Source organism: Helianthus annuus, chromosome 6 (genome assembly GCF_002127325.2).
Source record: "Helianthus annuus cultivar XRQ/B chromosome 6, HanXRQr2.0-SUNRISE, whole genome shotgun sequence".
Taxonomy (NCBI): Eukaryota; Viridiplantae; Streptophyta; class Magnoliopsida; order Asterales; family Asteraceae; genus Helianthus; species Helianthus annuus.
Window position 1 is genome coordinate 137,582,182 of NC_035438.2, and position 21,085 is coordinate 137,603,266.

Sequence of the window (21,085 nt, forward strand, 5' to 3'; positions counted from 1 at the left end):
TCATTTTGTAACTGAATGTCGACCGTGTAGCCGAACTGCTGCCGAATTTTTCTGAGAAGTATTAATGAGAAAACGTGTTTAAAGTGATCTGCATTCTATTTCTACTCCATTCTCTTTGTTTCAAGCTGTTTGTGTATTTTCGCTGCATAAACAGTGGTGTTCATGCTCTGATTGACTTATTTGATCGTCAATAACGATCCTACAGAAAAATTCACGTTCTATGATGACGAGAGGGTGGAAAAAGCTTTCAACATGGTTGATCAATGCAAGATAATATTGACGTAACCTATTCCAAATCTGATGATTCTAGTGATTCAGAGGTGGTAGGTAAGGTAGTTGAAAGTGTCTTGAAAGAAGAGTCGGTTGAAACAGGTAAATCTGAATCACAGGATGAAAATGAAGATAGTTTTCATGAAGGTTATCTAAAAACTCAAAAACTGAGAAAAAGGAGAATGATGATTCAAAAGGATTGGTTTATACCATGATTGGATCGGACAAATTATTCTCAGATCTTGAAGTCCCGGTTCATAACGTGATTTCAGAAAAGATTGACAAAGTGTTCAAGTTGGTTGAAATTGAAAAATCTGAGATTTCAAAGTTTGCTGGAAAGAGTCACAAAACTTTTTATAACAAACCTAGTTTCAAAAAGAAAAACATGAAGGCTGGGTTGGGTTATAAAAAGAAACAGAATTGGAAAAGAAGTGAAATGCCAAATTATCAGAAAAAGATGAATTTTGTTCATGGGAAAACTTCTGAAGAAGAGAAAGAACTCTAATTTAGACGACAGTCTAATAAAGAGTTCTATGCTCAGAAGAAGCAACAACAACAGGGCAAAGATGTCTCAAAGAGAACATGCTTTTAGTGTGATCAAATTGGACATCTGAGTCGAAAATGTCCAAATATTAAGCCTGTTGGTGTTGAAACAAAAAAGAAGTCTGATGTTGTGAATCAGAAGTCAACCAAATTTGATTCAAAGCAAACTTGGAAGCCAAAAATGTCAAAGGGTGACTCACAACGAACATGGAAACCGGTGACACCCAGATTTAGAACAACACAAAGTTGGAAAACAACTGTTGATGCAACAAAACCAAACCAGTTTTGGAAACCAAAAGTTGTTGAAAATTAAAATAATCAAAATGATTCAAGATTTTATAAAAGAAATGGTTCAAAAGGACAAGCTTGGGTGGAAAAGAAACAAAAGGTTTCTGTAAGTGATAATCGGAATGAAAATACATTTGTTCAAAATGATAAAGATTTTCCGAAGTTGAATGATTCTTATTGTGTGACAATACCCAAGGTCAAATAGGCCTGGGTTGCATTGTTCAAATGATCAAATTAGTTGCTTGTGCAGGTGCTCCCAAAGATGGTTGAATGTCAAGAGGAATATCGGAGCAGCCTTGCACGAGATGAGGAGGCTGTTGGTCCCTGCATCTGAAAACGGGGAGTTTGTTCATTTCTGTACATAGATAAACCATATTAAAAACCCTAAAAAAATCAAAATTTTAAAAAATGTGTTGATTGAATATGTCGAAACCCTCACGGCTGAACAAACATGATTAATTCCACAAGATTGAAAAACGGTTTTCAAACTGTCAAATATCAATGTGATGTAAATCATGGGGGTATATTTTCTGCAAAACAGAGCATGAGAAGCAGAAAGTTGATGGCGAGACAAAGCTATCAGTATCGGGTTGTCAAATTTTTCTTTAAATGTTTTGAATTTTAGGGGGAGTAAGCGTTGTCAGAAAATTCAAAAACATTAGAAAAATTTGAAAAATCCAAAAACAATAGAAAATCAAAATGAGTTTTGTGTAAAAAGCGGAAATGATAGTACATTAGTTAGACAATCACAATACGCTAAAGAATTAGAAAGTTAAAATGTGATAAATGGTCTCGCTGATGATATGCCAGTAGGTTTTTACACGCTTAGTAGATTGATTTCAAGATATAAACCGAAAAATCCAAAAACAATAGAAAATCAAAATGAGTTTTGTGTAAAAAGAGGAAATGATAGTACATCAGTTAGACAATCACAGTACGCTAAAGAATTAGAAAGTTAAAATGTGATAAATGGTCTCGCTGATGAGTAGGTTTTTACACGCTTAGTAGATTGATTTCAAGATATAAACCTAAATATCAAATACTTACTTATCTCATGGGGAACATCTCTCGGATATATGGGTAACCCCAAAAATCTTGTTTGAGAGATTGCCTCATTCTGAGATACTTGTTGGTGCACGAATGTCTATCACCTTCGTCAATCCGAGCCGTAGCGAGAAACCGAAGAAATCGAGCTTATATTGTAATATTTAGTTAGAATTAGTAAGGTGGCGTTTTGGTAATTAATGAGAAGTCTCATTAATTCCAAGGCCTATAAATAGGAGATTATGTCATAAGTTGTAAGAAGTTAGAAGACTTTTGGCTCCATTTGTGATTTTGGTGATTCAAGTCTAGAGAGAGAAAGTCTAGAGAGAGAAAGTATACTCTCCACGTGATTTTTGCTTGTACACGTCATCTTCATCAATAAAATCACGGTTCTAGTACGTTATTGTGTGTTCGGTCACGCACGTTCACGGATTCCGCACGTTGAACGTTCGTTACGCAATCGAACAGCGTCAAAACCGGTCCTACAAGTGGTATCAGAGCTAGGAGCTCAATTGCACGATCAAACGCATTGATTCGTACCAGATTTCAGCCAATTCAGATCCGATTTCATCATTTCTTCATCTTCTACATATTTTTCACGTTTTTTTCCTGAAAAACGTCAAATTGAACGGGTTTTCACGGTCCGATTCGTCTGAATTTTTAACATGTTGTGCGAAAATCATTGATCTATAACCCTACCAAGTTTCGGTTCAAATCTCCTAGCCGTTTAGGAGAAATCGAAGTTTTTAGGTTCGTTTTTGCGATAACAATCAGATAGGTTCGCTTATTCGGTCAACAATCAGGTCCGCTCAAAGTGACATAGTTAGTTAGATTCGCTTCTGTGGTCCGCTCATAAGATCATCTGTTGGTCCGCTTATTTGACACTTGTGAGGTCCGCTGATAGGATATCAATAGGTCCGCTTATAGTAATAGTTGAAGTCCGCTTGAATGAACATATGTGGTCCGCTTTTGTGACATCATTTGTTCCATAGATCCGCCCAATAGATCCGCTTTTGTGATTTTGTTTGTCGGCTTAGTGGAACAAGAGGCCCAATCATAATTTTGTGAAACAAATTGTTGTCAGCCACAATTAAGTGAGGCCCAATTAAAAGTTAGTTGAAGATTGTGAAAGAATATTAAAAGCATCGATAGTTCATTAAATTTTTGCAGGAGAATACATTGACTTGAAATGGGCGGCTAGTTGTTGTCGGTTTAGTGGTTTAGGAACAAAATTGATACATGTGATCGCGGCCCAACCATCAAATTAATAATAAATTTTGAGGCCCAATCAAAGTAGAAAGATATTACAACTTGTCAGCTCAATCTAAGTATCAAATGAGATTCATATTTTAATGATGTTGTCGGCTAAGTGATAATATGAAGGTTCAATCAGATTTGTTTAAAAAGTAAAGGCCCAATCGTATGTGAAGGTGGTTAAGTGGCCCAATCATTCGGCCCAAAGTTTTCACGTGAAAGTAACATCTTTTATTGTTCACTAGTTGTTGTCGGTTACTGGTCCGCTCATAAGGACATAAGGTGGTTCCCTTAGTTGAACAATCTGGTTTGCTTTTAGTGACGACTGGAGTTTCGCTTTTCTGTCACATTGGTGTCTTACTTTTGTGAACAATAAAGATTTGTCGGGTTTATTTGAATGTTGGCACAAATGTTTGATGAAAAGGAGAATGATTTGGTTGAAAGGTTAAATAGATTTGGTTGGTATCATACGAGTATGTATGAAAAGGATGATAAGAAGATTTGGACTCTTAGACTTGAAAGGTTTGCTTGTCAACAGGATGAGACCGTGAAAGAGATGGGAAAGAGATTTGATTACTTGATGGACAAATTAAAACCATTTGGAATAAAATTGACAGATACTGAAAAAATATCAAAGTTGGCAGACGCTTTACCTGCCGAATGGGATGAGGTTTTAGAGAAATTAAAACAAAAGCCTAAATTTCTGAAATTACATCCATCTGATTTCATCAGTAAACTTCAGAAGCGTCATTATGAAAATTCTGATAAGAAGAAGCTATTGATGAATAAAATTATAGGAAATCTAGATAAATTGAATTTGGGAAATCTAGATAAAATCAATTTGGATGTAATTTCTGAAATTGATAGAAGAATATGTATGTGTTTTGCTGCAAAACAGAACATGAAATATGACTGTAAAAGGGGATGTTATATTGATGAAAATTCAAACCCTCTTGATTTTGTTAAAATTGTTTGTGCAGGAACATACAAGATAGAGAAAAAGGCAAAGAATGAAGAATTTGTGAAGAATGAATCTTCAAGTTTTGCATCAGTGTGTTTCAAATGTGACAACTTTAAGACTGATAATGATAAACTTGTAAAAGATGCGGAAATTTTGGCATTGGAGATAAAGAAGTTGAAAGATGAGAAGCAGGATGATGATAAGCAGATTCTTATTCTGAAAGGAAATTGTGAGAGGTTGAAATCAGAAAATGACAAACTGTTAAGTAATTTGAACAGTTTGACATTAGAAAACGAGAGTTTGAAAGAGAAAGAAAAGGATTTTGAAAGCAAACAGAAATCTTTAGAAGATGAAGATTTCTGGATAAAGCTTGAAAACAAAAAATTGAAAGAAAATGCGAAAGTTTTTGAAGATAAAATGAAAAATTTTGAAAGTGAGAAATTAAAAGTGGAGAAGGAATTTCAAAGTCAAATAAAAATTCTTGAAGATGGGAGAGATGTGTTTAGTAAAAACAACATCGAAAAGCAAAAAATGATCAACTCTCATCTTGAAAAGATTATTCGACTTGAAAAGGAAAGTGAGCAAGCTCGAAAGAAAATCAGTGAGCTTGAAACAAAATTGAAAGGTTTTGTGACTTCTTCAAAGTATGTGAACATTCCATGTCCAAAACCGATCAATTCTGTTCCAATAAGTGACGATGTCACAAACTTTGACAATGTCAAAGTTGAAGATTGTGATGAGAAATCTGATGATGAAAAAGAAAAAATAGAAAAACAAAAATTGTTTTTGAAATTAAAAGAAAATTTTCAGAAAACTGTTTTACAATCGACTGAAAAGGGAGAATGCTCTAAGCAAAAACCTTTAAAGAAGAAAGTGGAACAGAAACAAAAAATTAAAAATGAGAAAATTTTACAAAAAGAAAATAAAAGCTCATCAGATCAATCATCCAATCGCAATCAAAAATCACAAAAATTGAAAAATGAAAACTCAAAAATTGTTGGCAGTAAGTGGTGCAGGTCAGACCACAGTGCTCAAAAGTCAAATCCAACAATCAAGAGGAGGAAGGAGTATCACCAAGCCAAACAGTGCTTTGATTTGAGCATTTGGACTGAAAATGGTGATTGGTACGATAACAGAGTGTGTTACAGATGCGGCTATCAAGGACACATTGCTGTTAACTGCCAGAATTGGAAGTTTGAATCGAGAAGATGCTATAATTGTCAATTCAAAGGTCACATTGCCAGAGAATGCCCAAGGAAATCAAGTGAAAGATTGAGGGTTAGTACTCAGAAGTTGGCAAAGATTCAAGTCAAAGTCAAGCCCAAAGAACAAAAGGTTCAAGAACCTAAAGTTCAAGAAACGAAAGTGAAGCTTTCTCAAGGGCAAATAGACCGACTGCAAAAGAAGAGGAAGAAGGCAAGAGAATATCTGGAGAAGATATTGTCCTCGGGTTCACCGGATAGATCGAATAAGAGTTCTGATGAATCAACTCCTTCGATTGCAAAGTCAAGCAAGACGAATTCATCGGATACAAATCTGAGGACGAAAGAAGAAATGAAGAAGAAGAAAATGGTCGGTGATGAATCTGACGTGTCAAATTCAGACAAGCCACCTTCAGGTGATGAATCTGGCTCATCAAAGTCAGGCAAGCCATGTGCAGGCAATGATTCTGGTTTGTCAAAGCCAGAAGAGCCTGGTGTTGAGGTAAAAAAGGAGAATTCGGGTTTAACAATGGATGATGCAAACTTTCCACCATTGTTGAACAAGAATTCGAAATCACCCAAGGACCGTCAGGCTTGGGTGAATCTGTTTAAATAGAAAAACCTGACTTGCCGGAGTTCCCAGGTTGGTAAGCGTGGAACATGAATCAGCACATTTCTTGAGAAATTTCACTCTGGTGATTTTTCACCTTACATGTGGTAAATCAGGGACATTAAGTTATACTTGATTTTCTACAAATGGTGTTTGAGAGTTAAAACTGAAATTGTAAAATCTGTCATATGTATGAAGAGAACAAGGTGATGAAACCCCGAGTTTATGAAACGTCACACAAAACTAATTTTCCGGAAAAACCATTTTGATTAAAACAAACTTAAGTGTTTTGAAATCATAATGGGAAAATAGTTTGTTGTGAGGGGGAGCTCTGATTGTTTACGCCAAGTGGATAGAGAATTGAAGTGATTCTCATCAAGTTGTCAAGGTTGTATAGTTTGTTTCAAATTTTCCCAGAAAATCAAAATTGAAACATATTTTGATTTTAGGGGGAGAAAAATTTTTAAAAAAATTAGAAAATTTGAAAAATACAAAAACATGATAAAATCTATAAAAGCCAAAAACATTGAAAAATGCAAAAACGAGTTTTGTTGTGAAAAAAGAGGAAATGATAGTACATCAGTGGACTATCACAGCATGCTAAAGATATGGAATGTTAAATGTGATAAATAATTTTATTGTGGATTTGTTAGTAAATTTTTACACATTCAGTAGATTGTTTTCGAGATATAAATATAAAACTTCAAACTTGCTTATCTCGTGGGGAACATATCTTGGATATATGGGTAACCCCCGAAATCTCGTTTGAAAGATTCTATAAGATGTCAAACTTTCTTAGATTGTGGGTAACATTTCACGAATATATGGGTAACCCCCGAAATTTCGTTTGAAAGGTTTCTCTTTCTGAAATACTAGGTTTGTTTATACTTAGTGATATCTGGGGTATTATCCCGGGACTTCTGCTGAATGGAAGTTCTGACCTAGTCCTCGGATAATACTTGCTGCAAATGCTTGAAACACAGCATAAGCCCTCAGCAAAATGAGACAATAAAATTGACCATTCTTGTTGTTGTAAAAAGATCCTCTAAAGGGGACACAAATCATGATCTCTCTGCTGAACGGTAGTTCTGACCTGAGCTCTCATGATTTCAGATCTAACCCTTTACAGATATCATCTTAGTATACTTACCTGTAATTCTGAATATTGAGATCTGGATACGGGAGTATATTCTGGAATGGGACACTCAATTAAGTTTGTAAGATTGAATATTTGAATCTGGATACGGGAGTATATTCAAGTGATGGGACACTCGAATAAGTTTAAGTATCTAAAACATTAATCTCGTATCTCGAATCAGTTAAACTTTGTGTAAAGATATAACTGACAATCTAGGTAAATTGTTTAGAGCTTACTATGTTCGAAGCTTAACGGTGTTAGTGATGTGTCTCAAAAACTGATATGATCCTCTTGCACAAACTCACAAAAATATGTTTGTACATATTTCACTTCTGCATTTAATTTCTGTTTTTGCATTTATGTTTCTTATTTTGAAAAATCCAAAAAGATTTTCGACAACTGATGTTGAAAAGCTGACATTCAAAATCTCAAAGGCTAAACATGATGAACAGACAGGTTGGTTAAATGGTTTGAAATGTTTAAGATGATTCATTAATTTGAATCAGATTTTGGAATGTTTCAAAGTTGATAAATTTTAAATGTGAAAAGTCTCAAATGTTTAGTTGATTCATTAATTTGAATCACAATATTGTGTATTATATGTTTGAGAATTTTGAGTGAATTCTTTTAGAGTCAAAATTATTTTGTCTTACGAGAGGTTGAGATGTGCAGGCTTCTGATTTTATTGCTACGGAAAGCCAGGCGTCGATCCCAAAAGCACGGAAGCTTGAAGAAAGGGGGAGCCTGAAGAGACTACCGAAAGGGAGAGCTGAAGCTAAAGACGAATTCACCGGGATTCTGTTCGAGGAAGAGGGAGTCTGTATTTGCTGAAGACGTTAAATCTTAAAGAAGACTCAAGAGAGAGAGAAAGACAAGTCGCTACGAGTTTCACTACGGATTGACTGCGGCAATATCCAAGGGGGAGTTTGTTGGTGCACGAATGTCTATCGCCTTCGTCAATCCGAGCCGTAGCGAGAAACCGAAGAAATCGAGCTTATATTGAAATATTTAGTTAGAATTAGTAAGGTGGCGTTTTGGTAACTAATGAGAAGTCTCATTAATTCCAAGGCCTATAAATAGGAGATTATGTCATAAGTTGTAAGAAGTTAGAAGACTTTTGGCTCCATTTGTGATTTTGGTGATTCAAGTCTAGAAAGAGAAAGTCTAGAGAGAGAAAGTATACTCTCCACGTGATTTTTGCTTGTACACGTCATCTTCATCAATAAAATCACGGTTCTAGTACGTTATTGTGTGTTCGGCCACGCACGTTCACGGATTTCGCACGTTGAACGTTCGTTACGCAATCGAACGGCGTCAAAACCAGTCCTACAATACTAGGTCTTTATACTATTTGATATCTGGGGTATTGTACCTGGTCTTCTGATATTGCGGAAGCAATGGCCTAGACCTTGTATAATACTTTACGGGCTTTAAAAACTTACCCCCTGCATAAAAATTAATAAAATATCAAAAGATACGAATCAAGTGCAGTTGTAAAGAAGATTCCCAAGGGGAACACACCTAAAGTCGAGCCTCGATCTCTTTGATTGAACGGTAGTTCATACCTGAGCTCTAAAGGTCTCACACTATGTCACACCCCCAAAATCCACCTGCGGAGTATCACCGCTTGGGAGCGTGACTGACCAGGATCAAGCCACCAATCATATTGAACATGCATTTAATATTAAGTAAGATAAAAGAAAACCATCCATTCAATACAAAAGGTGTTCAAAACATATCAACGTGTTAAAGTGTAGCGGAAGCATAGTAAAGAAACCAACAGTAGTAAATAGTTTAAGCGTTGTAACAGTTCAACATAAGAAACACGATCCTCGTCCACAACGACCCGCTTCTCCAATGCAAGCTCCCAGTACCTAACGATCTGCAAGGCATGTAACAGTATGATCAACAAACTAGTTGAGCGAGTTCACAGTAAGTAAATGTGTAACAGTAAGTAACAGGTGGCTCTACAGGGCCGATAGTAAGTTATGCTGGTGGGGGCTTCCCATGTTAAGTGACCACTAGACTGTTCGTATTATTATCCCTGTTCTTCGTCCGAGAACAGAAGTGTGTATAAAGTGTGCGTAGGTTTTACGCACGTATCCTTCGTAACCTGAGGATAGAAGTAAGTAATGCGTACACGTAGGTTTTACGTGCGTATCCTTCGTAACCGAGGATAGAATGGCATGTGAACCCGTAGGTGTTATCCCAACCTACGTAACCGTCCTGACATCCGAGGACATGATAGGTGACAGTCTAGTAAAGCATATGTACGTTCCTTTCAATAGTAACCTTTAACCCATTCCCACAACCCGGGAATCCCATGCCTTAGTAGGAGTGTGAACTCACCTTGGTTTGCTCGGTATGCTAAATAAGTGCTCACAGTTAATTAATCACGTCCTATTGTTTACACGTATAGTAAATCAGTTCATGGTCGAAATATTACGCATGCAATTAATTGTTCACATAGCAGTCAGTTTGCATATCAGCACAACACGTAGTATTACACGAATATGTTCATCACCCAGCATGGCATGTCAATTAATTCAACATATATTCAATCAGTCAACATATTATCACAATTATGTTTCGACACAGTTATCTTTCGACACACCAATCATGTTTCGGTCAACACACTATCTTTCGGTCAACCTATTATCTTTCGGTCGACATACTATCGTTCGGTCAACATGTTATCCTTCGATCAACAATTATGGTTCGACCAATATGTTATCTTTCGGGTAGCAATTAACACACACAACACAAAATCCTAGATCCCTTGGCTTATGCGTGCCGTCCAAAATCAACCAATAATCATCAGTTAACCGCCCATCCCCCTCCAATCATATTAGATTTGTTAGTCAAAGACAACCTAACTTTTGTTTATGATCATCGATACCTTCACATGATTCCTGACAACTCAATGATAAATCTACCAATTGACCATTCAATTTCTATTCCTAATGGCCGACCATTATATGCACAAACTGACAATTTGCATGTAACCTCAAAAGGCTATTGGACCTTTTATTTAACAAGTATTATTTGGCCATCCAATCCTACCAATCGGACATAGCCGACACCCCACACACACATCAATATATAATGAAATTTCACAACATGCCGGCTGACAATTCCACATTCAATCACACTGTTCAATCATGACTTATCGTTTTACGCAATATGAATCCACAGGAAATTTCAAAAGAGAATAACTACACACTAACAATATGAATCAAATAAATACATGCTAGACGTACTGACCAAGTTATCAAAGAGAGAATATAGCTTTCGAACGAGACAAGAGATATGCTTCGATCTCAAAGGAACTGCCGTCAACTATAATGTGAAAGTGGGGGTTTAGGGTTTGCTATATTGTTAATATGTTAATGTTAGGCTAAATCCACTTAAGTTTTGTATCCGTGTGGGTTTCAAAAGAGTTGGGCCGAAGCTATAATGTTAACATGGGCTGCCCTATAGTCCAATTTCAAGTAGTACAATTTCGAGTGTGTTGAATTGATGTGTGGTCGGATCATGAACACATATTTACACAATGCACACAACGTATGACATAATCATATAATCACTCAATTTATAACGCTCACATAACCATATAACATTCATGTAATCATTCATTCCCGTAAATTCACATAATCACATATCGTAACGTCCCAACACTCGATAAGTCAATTAAGTTCACACGCGTTACATACGTTGCAAAGACGGGTTCTAAAGTTCGAGTTATCACATTATCCCCAACTAATTGGAAATTTCGTCCCGAAATTTGGTACGCACTTACTGAGGAAGCTAGGTAAGTTACATCGTTCACTGGTTTTCCTGGGGTGTCACATCATCCCCCCGTTGATTTGGAATTTCGTCCCGAAATTCAGTAGTAGTAGCTTCAGCCTCAGAAGTGGATGCATTGGTTTCGAATAGCTGGGGGTACTTTTCTTTCATCTGATCTTCGCGTTCCCAGGTATACTCTGGACCACGCTGGGAGTTCCAACGAACTCGAACAAGAGGGATTCTCTTGTGTTTGAGGACCTTAACATCCCGGTCCGTGATTTCAACTGGTTCCTCGACGAACTGCAACCGCTCGTCGATAGTGAGTTCCTTAAAAGGAACTATAAGGGTCTCATCTGATAGGCATTTCTTCAGATTCGACACGTGAAATACATTGTGAACTGCACCGAGTTCAGGAGGTAGGTTTAATCTGTAGGCTACCTTGCCAATCTTTTCTAAGATTTCGAATGGTCCGACGTACCGCGGATTCAGTTTGCCTCGTTTACCAAAACGTACCACACCCTTCCAGGGTGAAACCTTCAATAAAACCCGGTCCCCGACCTCAAATTCCAATGGCTTTCTACGCTTGTCCGCGTAGGCTTTCTGACGGTCGCGTGCTGCCGCCATGCGTTGTCGTATCTGTGCTATCTTTTCTGTGGCGTCCACAACAATATCTGGACCCGTAATCTGACTATCCCCCACCTCTGCCCAACAGAGAGGTGACCGGCATTTACGTCCGTACAATGCCTCGAATGGAGCGGCTTGAATGCTGGTATGGTAACTGTTATTGTACGAGAACTCCACCAAAGGGAGGTGCTTTTCCCAGCCGTTGCCGAAATCGATAACACACGCTCGAAGCATGTCTTCTAGAGTTTGGATAGTTCGCTCAGACTGCCCATCCGTCTGAGGATGATATGCTGTGCTCATGTCTAATCGTGAGCCGAAAGATTTGTGCATCGCTTGCCAAAGCTCTGACGTGAATCGTGCATCGCGATCCGAAATAATAGAGATGGGCACTCCGTGCCTCGAAACAACTTCTTTCAAGTAGATGTCTGCTAGTGTAGAAAACTTATCCGTTTCTTTGATAGCCAAGAAGTGAGCAGACTTTGTGAGTCGATCAACGATCACCCAAATAGTGTCATTCCCACGCTGGGATCTAGGTAAACCCGTAACGAAATCCATGGAAATTTCTTCCCATTTCCACTGCGGTATTTTGGGTTGCTGCAGTAGACCTGCTGGTTTCTGATATTCGACCTTGACTCTCGCACAGGTCAAGCACTTGCCAACATAGGTGGCGATGTGGGCTTTCATACTTGGCCACCAGTATGTGGTTTTGATATCGTGGTACATTTTATCCGCACCAGGATGTACCGAGTAGCGAGACTTGTGCGCTTCGTCCATCACAAGTTCTCGTAGACCGCCATACAGTGGGACCCAAATACGGCCCGTTACATAGTAGGCGCCGTCTTCCTTTTGTTCCATTTGTTGCCTTGAACCACGTAAGGCTTCAGCTGTGACGTTTTCGGGTTTCAGAGCTTCCATCTGAGCAGCTCGTATCTGAGAAGGAAGACTGGACTGAATAGTAAGCTGTAGCGCTCGCACGCGCTTAGGTAGAGTGTCTTTCCGACTGAGGGCATCAGCCACAACATTGGCCTTGCCTGGATGATACTTGATGGCGCATTCGTAGTCGTTCAGAAGTTCAACCCATCTCCGTTGACGCATATTCAAATCCTTTTGCTTAAGAATATGCTCGAGACTCCTGTGATCGGTGTAAATCGTGCACCTGGTACCGTACAGGTAGTGTCGCCATATCTTAAGCGCGAAAACAACAGCTCCCAGCTCTAAATCGTGCGTCGTGTAGTTCCGTTCATGAACCTTGAGTTGCCGAGAAGCGTATGCGATCACTTTATCCCGTTGCATCAATACACAACCAAGCCCTTGTATCGATGCGTCACAATAAACCACGAAGTCATCCGTGCCCTCGGGCAGTGAGAGAATAGGCGCGCTGCAAAGCCTATCCTTTAAGTACTGAAAAGCGGTCTCTTGCGTATTACCCCATCTGTAAACGACACCTTTCTGTGTAAGCATAGTAAGTGGTTGCGCGATCTTTGAGAAGTCTTTAATAAATCGCCTGTAGTAACCCGCCAAACCCAAGAATTGGCGTATTTCAGTCGGTGTACGCGGTGCTGGCCAGTTTCTGATCGAATCAACCTTGGATGGATCGACATGAATCCCATCCTTGTTTACCACATGGCCTAAGAAGTGGACTTCACGAAGCCAGAAGTCGCATTTTGAAAACTTTGCGTACAGTTGCTCTTTTCGAAGAAGTTCCAAGATAATACGTAGATGCTGCTCATGCTCCTCCTGATTCTTGGAGTAAATCAAAATGTCGTCGATGAAAACGATGACGAACTTGTCGAGATACGGTTTGCACACCCTGTTCATGAGATCCATGAAGACTGCAGGTGCGTTTGTAAGCCCGAATGGCATGACCAGAAACTCGTAGTGACCATAACGAGTTCTGAAAGCAGTTTTGGAGACGTCCTCATCCCGGACTCTCAGCTGATGATACCCTGACCTCAAATCGATCTTGGAATAGTAACACGACCCTTGCAACTGGTCGAATAAGTCATCTATGCGTGGAAGAGGATAACGGTTCTTCACCGTCACCTTGTTGAGTTCACGGTAGTCGATGCACATCCTGAACGTACCGTCTTTCTTCTTCACAAATAACACTGGAGCTCCCCAAGGCGAAGAGCTTGGACGAATAAAGCCCTTTTCCAAGAGCTCTTGCAGCTGCTTCGACAGTTCTTCTAGTTCGGTTGGAGCTAAACGATACGGTGCGCGGGCTATTGGTGCTGCTCCAGGTGCCAATTCGATCTGAAACTCGACTTGACGATGAGGCGGTAAGCCTGGTAAATCTTCAGGAAACACCTGAGGGAAGTCACGTACAACTGGGATATCCTCCAGCTTCTTTTCCTTTGCTGATGCATCAGTAACGAGAGCCAGAATGGCAGTATGCCCCTTTCGTAAACATTTCTGCGCCTTCAAGTAAGAGATGATGCCAACCACAGCACCACTCTTGTCGCCCTGAACTTCGAGAGGTTCTTGACTGGAGCGAGGAATACAAATAACTTTTTCCTTGCATAAGATCTCTGCGTGATGTTGAGATAACCAATCCATGCCGATGACAACGTCGAAGCTACCCAAGACTATGGGTATAAGATCAATCGTGAAAGTCTGACCCGCTAGAACAATGCTACAACCCTTGACTACATGAGCGGCTTCTACACTTTTACCATTTGCTAGTTCTACGACGTGTTTAGTGTCTAGAGATGTTGGTGTACGTTTTAATAAGTTACTCATTTTCATGGACATATAACTTGTATCAGCACCCGAATCAAATAAGACAGTAACGTAAATATCGTCGAGAAGGAACTTACCCATAACTACGTTAGGATCATTCACTGCATCTCCTCGACCCAACACAAATGCTCGACCACGAGCTTCATTGCCGTTGTTGTTGCTGTTGTTGTTGTTGTTGTTGTTGTTGTTGCCCCCATTATTGTTGTTATAGTTCCCGTTGCCCTGATGGTTGTTGTTGCGGTTCTGGTTCAACTGTGGGCAATCGCGTTTGAAGTGACCTTCAGCCCCACACTTATAACACCCCCTGTTGCCCTGTTGCTGATTCTGCTGATTCTGTGGAGCTGGTTGCTGAGGCTGCTGATTCTGATTTGCAGGGCGAGCGCTTCTACAATCTTTGGCCTCATGACCCATCTTTAAACACCTTTGACAACGGCCCTTATTGCACTGGCCGCTGTGATGCCTGTTGCAGTTGTTACACTTTGGAAGGTTTCCTCGATACCCTCCCTGTCTGTGGCTGCTCGATGAGTGCTGACTGGGACTTTGGTAACTATCTGTCTTTCGCTGCTGAGACTGTGACTGTACCGATGCTGATCCCTTGCTAGAATCCCCCTCCCATTTTCTCTTACTTTCGCTGGGAGTGGCAAGTGTGGTAGTAGCAGTAGCGGTATCGGTAGCACTGATACGCTTTGGCAGTTTGCCCTGGTCTACTGCCTGATCTGTGATGCGATGAGCGAGACGCTGGATTTCCTGGATGTTGTTGAGGTTAGCCGAGGTAACGTGGCTCTGTATTTCTGGTGCCAAACCTTTGAGATACAACTCAATTCGCTTGTATGGAGGGTCCACCATAGTTGGACATAACACAGCCAACTCATTCGATCTTTTGGTGTAAGCTTCGATTTCCGAACCAGCCATTTTCAAGTTATACAACTCGTCCTCCAACTTGTGAATGTCTTCTCTAGTGCAGTATTCCCTCTTGATCAGTTCTTTGAATTCATTCCAGGGTGTGGCGTTAGCAGCTGCCAACCCTAAGATCTGCACTTGTGCGTTCCACCAAGTGAGCGCAATCCCTTCAAGTGTGCCAGTGGCGAACTTCACCCTGCGAGCCTCAGGGCATTCACACATTTCGAAAACCGACTCGAGTTTTTCAAACCAGTGGAGGAGTCCAACTGCTCCCTCCGTGCCACTGAACGAGCTAGGACGACATTCCATAAAATTCTTGAATGTGCACCCAAGTTGTTGCTGAGCGGGTTGACCTATTGTGTACGAATAGGGCAAAGTTAAGTACGAGAATTAATGTAGGATCTAAAGATCCTAGTGTCTATACTGCAGGGTATACTACCTGCTTGGGCGGCTGCAACTGCCGCAGCAACGAGAGCCTCTAGCTAGGCTTGAGTCATGGTAATTCGTGCGGCCATTGATCTTCACATCAAAGGCAACGTAAGTGAGAAAGGTTCGCGAATAGTGCGATGACAGAAGAGTGTAAGCACATAAATATTCTCATGCAATGTCAAGTTGTGAGCAAGGTAATGTAAGCATACTACGAGCAAAGTTCTATGCAAATTCTAGCATGTAGGCAATAAACATAAACCTTAATACCTAGGAAGTTGAGTCTTGCACGTGGAGCGAAGCGTCGTTGTGGATCGTTGAGAGCACTGTTCTGGTTATAGTCTGGTTTTAATAAAAACGTTTTCCCATATTAAAACCAAGTTCTCTATAACCAATGGCTCTGATACCAATCTGTCACACCCCCAAAATCCACCTGCGGAGTATCACCGCTTGGGAGCGTGACTGACCAGGATCAAGCCACCAATCATATTGAACATGCATTTAATATTAAGTAAGATAAAAGAAAACCATCCATTCAATACAAAAGGTGTTCAAAACATATCAACGTGTTAAAGTGTAGCGGAAGCATAGTAAAGAAACCAACAGTAGTAAATAGTTTAAGCGTTGTAACAGTTCAACATAAGAAACACGATCCTCGTCCACAACGACCCGCTTCTCCAATGCAAGCTCCCAGTACCTAACGATCTGCAAGGCATGTAACAGTATGATCAACAAACTAGTTGAGCGAGTTCACAGTAAGTAAATGTGTAACAGTAAGTAACAGGTGGCTCTACAGGGCCGATAGTAAGTTATGCTGGTGGGGGCTTCCCATGTTAAGTGACCACTAGACTGTTCGTATTATTATCCCTGTTCTTCGTCCGAGAACAGAAGTGTGTATAAAGTGTGCGTAGGTTTTACGCACGTATCCTTCGTAACCTGAGGATAGAAGTAAGTAATGCGTACACGTAGGTTTTACGTGCGTATCCTTCGTAACCGAGGATAGAATGGCATGTGAACCCGTAGGTGTTATCCCAACCTACGTAACCGTCCTGACATCCGAGGACATGATAGGTGACAGTCTAGTAAAGCATATGTATGTTCCTTTCAATAGTAACCTTTAACCCATTCCCACAACCCGGGAATCCCATGCCTTAGTAGGAGTGTGAACTCACCTTGGTTTGCTCGGTATGCTAAATAAGTGCTCACAGTTAATTAATCACGTCCTATTGTTTACACGTATAGTAAATCAGTTCATGGTCGAAATATTACGCATGCAATTAATTGTTCACATAGCAGTCAGTTTGCATATCAGCACAACACGTAGTATTACACGAATATGTTCATCACCCAGCATGGCATGTCAATTAATTCAACATATATTCAATCAGTCAACATATTATCACAATTATGTTTCGACACAGTTATCTTTCGACACACCAATCATGTTTCGGTCAACACACTATCTTTCGGTCAACCTATTATCTTTCGGTCGACATACTATCGTTCGGTCAACATGTTATCCTTCGATCAACAATTATGGTTCGACCAATATGTTATCTTTCGGGTAGCAATTAACACACACAACACAAAATCCTAGATCCCTTGGCTTATGCGTGCCGTCCAAAATCAACCAATAATCATCAGTTAACCGCCCATCCCCCTCCAATCATATTAGATTTGTTAGTCAAAGACAACCTAACTTTTGTTTATGATCATCGATACCTTCACATGATTCCTGACAACTCAATGATAAATCTACCAATTGACCATTCAATTTCTATTCCTAATGGCCGACCATTATATGCACAAACTGACAATTTGCATGTAACCTCAAAAGGCTATTGGACCTTTTATTTAACAAGTATTATTTGGCCATCCAATCCTACCAATCGGACATAGCCGACACCCCACACACACATCAATATATAATGAAATTTCACAACATGCCGGCTGACAATTCCACATTCAATCACACTGTTCAATCATGACTTATCGTTTTACGCAATATGAATCCACAGGAAATTTCAAAAGAGAATAACTACACACTAACAATATGAATCAAATAAATACATGCTAGACGTACTGACCAAGTTATCAAAGAGAGAATATAGCTTTCGAACGAGACAAGAGATATGCTTCGATCTCAAAGGAACTGCCGTCAACTATAATGTGAAAGTGGGGGTTTAGGGTTTGCTATATTGTTAATATGTTAATGTTAGGCTAAATCCACTTAAGTTTTGTATCCGTGTGGGTTTCAAAAGAGTTGGGCCGAAGCTATAATGTTAACATGGGCTGCCCTATAGTCCAATTTCAAGTAGTACAATTTCGAGTGTGTTGAATTGATGTGTGGTCGGATCATGAACACATATTTACACAATGCACACAACGTATGACATAATCATATAATCACTCAATTTATAACGCTCACATAACCATATAACATTCATGTAATCATTCATTCCCGTAAATTCACATAATCACATATCGTAACGTCCCAACACTCGATAAGTCAATTAAGTTCACACGCGTTACATACGTTGCAAAGACGGGTTCTAAAGTTCGAGTTATCACACACTAACCCTAAGTACAGATATCATTATGGTATACTCACCTGTAAGACTGAATCTAGGGAATTTTGATACGGGAGTATATTCTGAGGCGGGACACGCGAATAAGTTTAAGTTCTTAAAACACTAATCTCGTATCTCGAATCAGTTGAACTTTGTGTGAAAATTTAAGTGGATCAGTATACTGACAATCTAAGTGAATCGTTTAGAACTTAAAGTGTTAAAGCTCAACGGTGCTAGTGATTTGTCATAAACTGATATGATCCTCTGACACAAACTTAAACAAAAATATTGTCTGTAAATATTTCTTTACTGCTTTATGTTTCAGGAAAATTCAAAAAGATTTTGATTTCGCTTTATTTTAGACAACCGATGTTTGAAAGCTGAGTTTCAAAATCTAAGTATACTGAACGTGTTTCTGAAAATAAACAAGTTCATTAATTTGAAACTTGTAGTTTTAAAATCAAAAATCAAAAACAATTTGTGATGTCTCCGAGGTCATTAAATTGGACTTGGATGATTAACTGTGAGGGATTTGGATTCTTAAACTATCAAATTCATAAAGTTATTTGATAGGGGGAGAAAGCCAAGTTAATCCTGGATATATTCATTTTGTTATATTTGTGTAATAGAGCCAGGTTCTTGATTAGAAGATTTTTAGAGCCAGGTTTTCAATCCTGGATGTTCAAAATGCTTTCACTGTTAAATTCTTGAAATTTGCAGATGTTGTAACAGATTACGATCCCGACAGCCGAGTCTAAGGGGGAGTCTGAAGACGAGCTCGACGCAAGGGGGAGCTTGTAATTGGAAACCCGGGTGTCGATCCCAAAAGCACGGAAGCTTAACGAAAGGGGGAGCCTGAAGTAAAGAGTCTAACCGAAGGGGGGGGGGGGGCAAATGAAGTCAAAGACAGATCCACGGGGAGTCTGTTCGAGCAAGAGAGAGTCTGTGGTTGCTGAAGACATCAAACCTTCAAGAAGAATCAGAGAGAGAGAGAGAGAGAGAAAAGACAAGATGCTACGAGATTGACTGCGGCAATATCCAAGGGGGAGTCTGTGAGTGCATTAATGTCTATCGCCTCCGTCAATTTAGATCGTAGCAGAAATTAGAAGAAAATATGATTTTATAGTGGAATATATAGAAGATAGTCAAGGTGGCATTTGTGTAATTACTTAGAACTTTCTCTTAAAGCCTTGCCTATAAATAGGAGGCTAAGGCTAATCATTTAGGACTTTTGCTACTTTTGCAACTTTGGAGAGCTTGGAGCCTAGAGAGAGAAAGTAGAGAGACAAAGTCATCAAGGTGATTCACGGTGATTGTACTTTGTTATATCATTCTATAGAATCACAGATTATATACATTCTTGTGTTCGGTCCACGCACGTGCACGGATTCTGCACGTCACACATGTCGTTTCGCAGTCGTACGGGAGTCGTTTACGGTCCTACAACGCATTCACAACAGGGCCATGTTTCCCAGGCCCAGGGCCGTGTCGATGTGCTGTCATTGTCTATAAATTCAGCCTTCAGGAAAATGTTTGGAGCCATTCCAAAAAGACCAAGATCCTGCAGATCTTGCACACATACCCAAAAAGGTATGTTCTTGAAATGGTTTCCTACAACCTTCTTATCTATACTTCTTATAGTTATTTCCTCTTCCTCATTCCACTAAACCTCCATTGAAGCTTGAAGCTTCAAACTCAAAATACTTCAACTGTAGGGTCAAAAGCATGATTTTTGACTCAAGGTTTTGCAAATCTACTACATTAAAAGATTGTTTTACGTTATTTAGGTCCAGAAAAGTAAGAAATCAAACACATTTAACTTAAAATAAAATTTCTTGAGCTAACATTTCAGTGCTGTTTGTAGGACCGGTTTTGACACCGTTCGATTGCGTAACGAACGTTTCACGTGCGGAATCCGTGAACGAACGTGACCGAACACACGATAACGTACTTCTAATGTGATTCCATTGCTAAATTTGACAAGAACAATACGAGAATCACAAATCTACAACTTTCTCTCTCTACTTTCTCTCTCTAGAAAGTCTTCTCCAAGTCTTCTCCAAAAGTCTATCTCCAAATCTCTAAAAGTCTAACTAAAATCATGACATATCTCCTATTTATATGGTCAAGGCAACTAAATGAAAGTTCACACTAATTACAAGTTTGCCACCTTGCCATTTCTAACTAAATATGACAATATGCACTTGATTTCTTCCCGGCTTTTCACTATGACTCGGATTGACGAAGGCGATAGACAAAATATGCATCAACAATCTCCCCCTTGGATATTGCCGTAGTCAATCTCGTAGTGAAACTCATGGCTACTTGACTTTCTCTCTCTCTAAGACTCGAACACATATGTAGTCGACAGACAACTGCACTAACAAACTCCCCCTTGAATGTTGACGGAATCTTCAGTGAGAGTCTTCAATCATTCACAGCACCTCAATCTTGTTCGATCTTCTTCAGGAACTCATCCTGGAATCATATGCCTGGATCTTTCTCTGGATCTAACCCTCATCAGACTCCCCCTATCATCATGCTGGGATCTCTGTCTGGAAATCGTTATCACCATTGAAATCAACTCCTGACTTTCTCCGTTTAAGCTCTTCTCTGGTTCTGATGAATCTCCTGGCTATCCGTAACAACAGGATCAGAAACCTGCAAAACTCAAACACACTATCACAAACTAATATAATTTGAAGTTCAACTTAATGAATCAGCAAATCA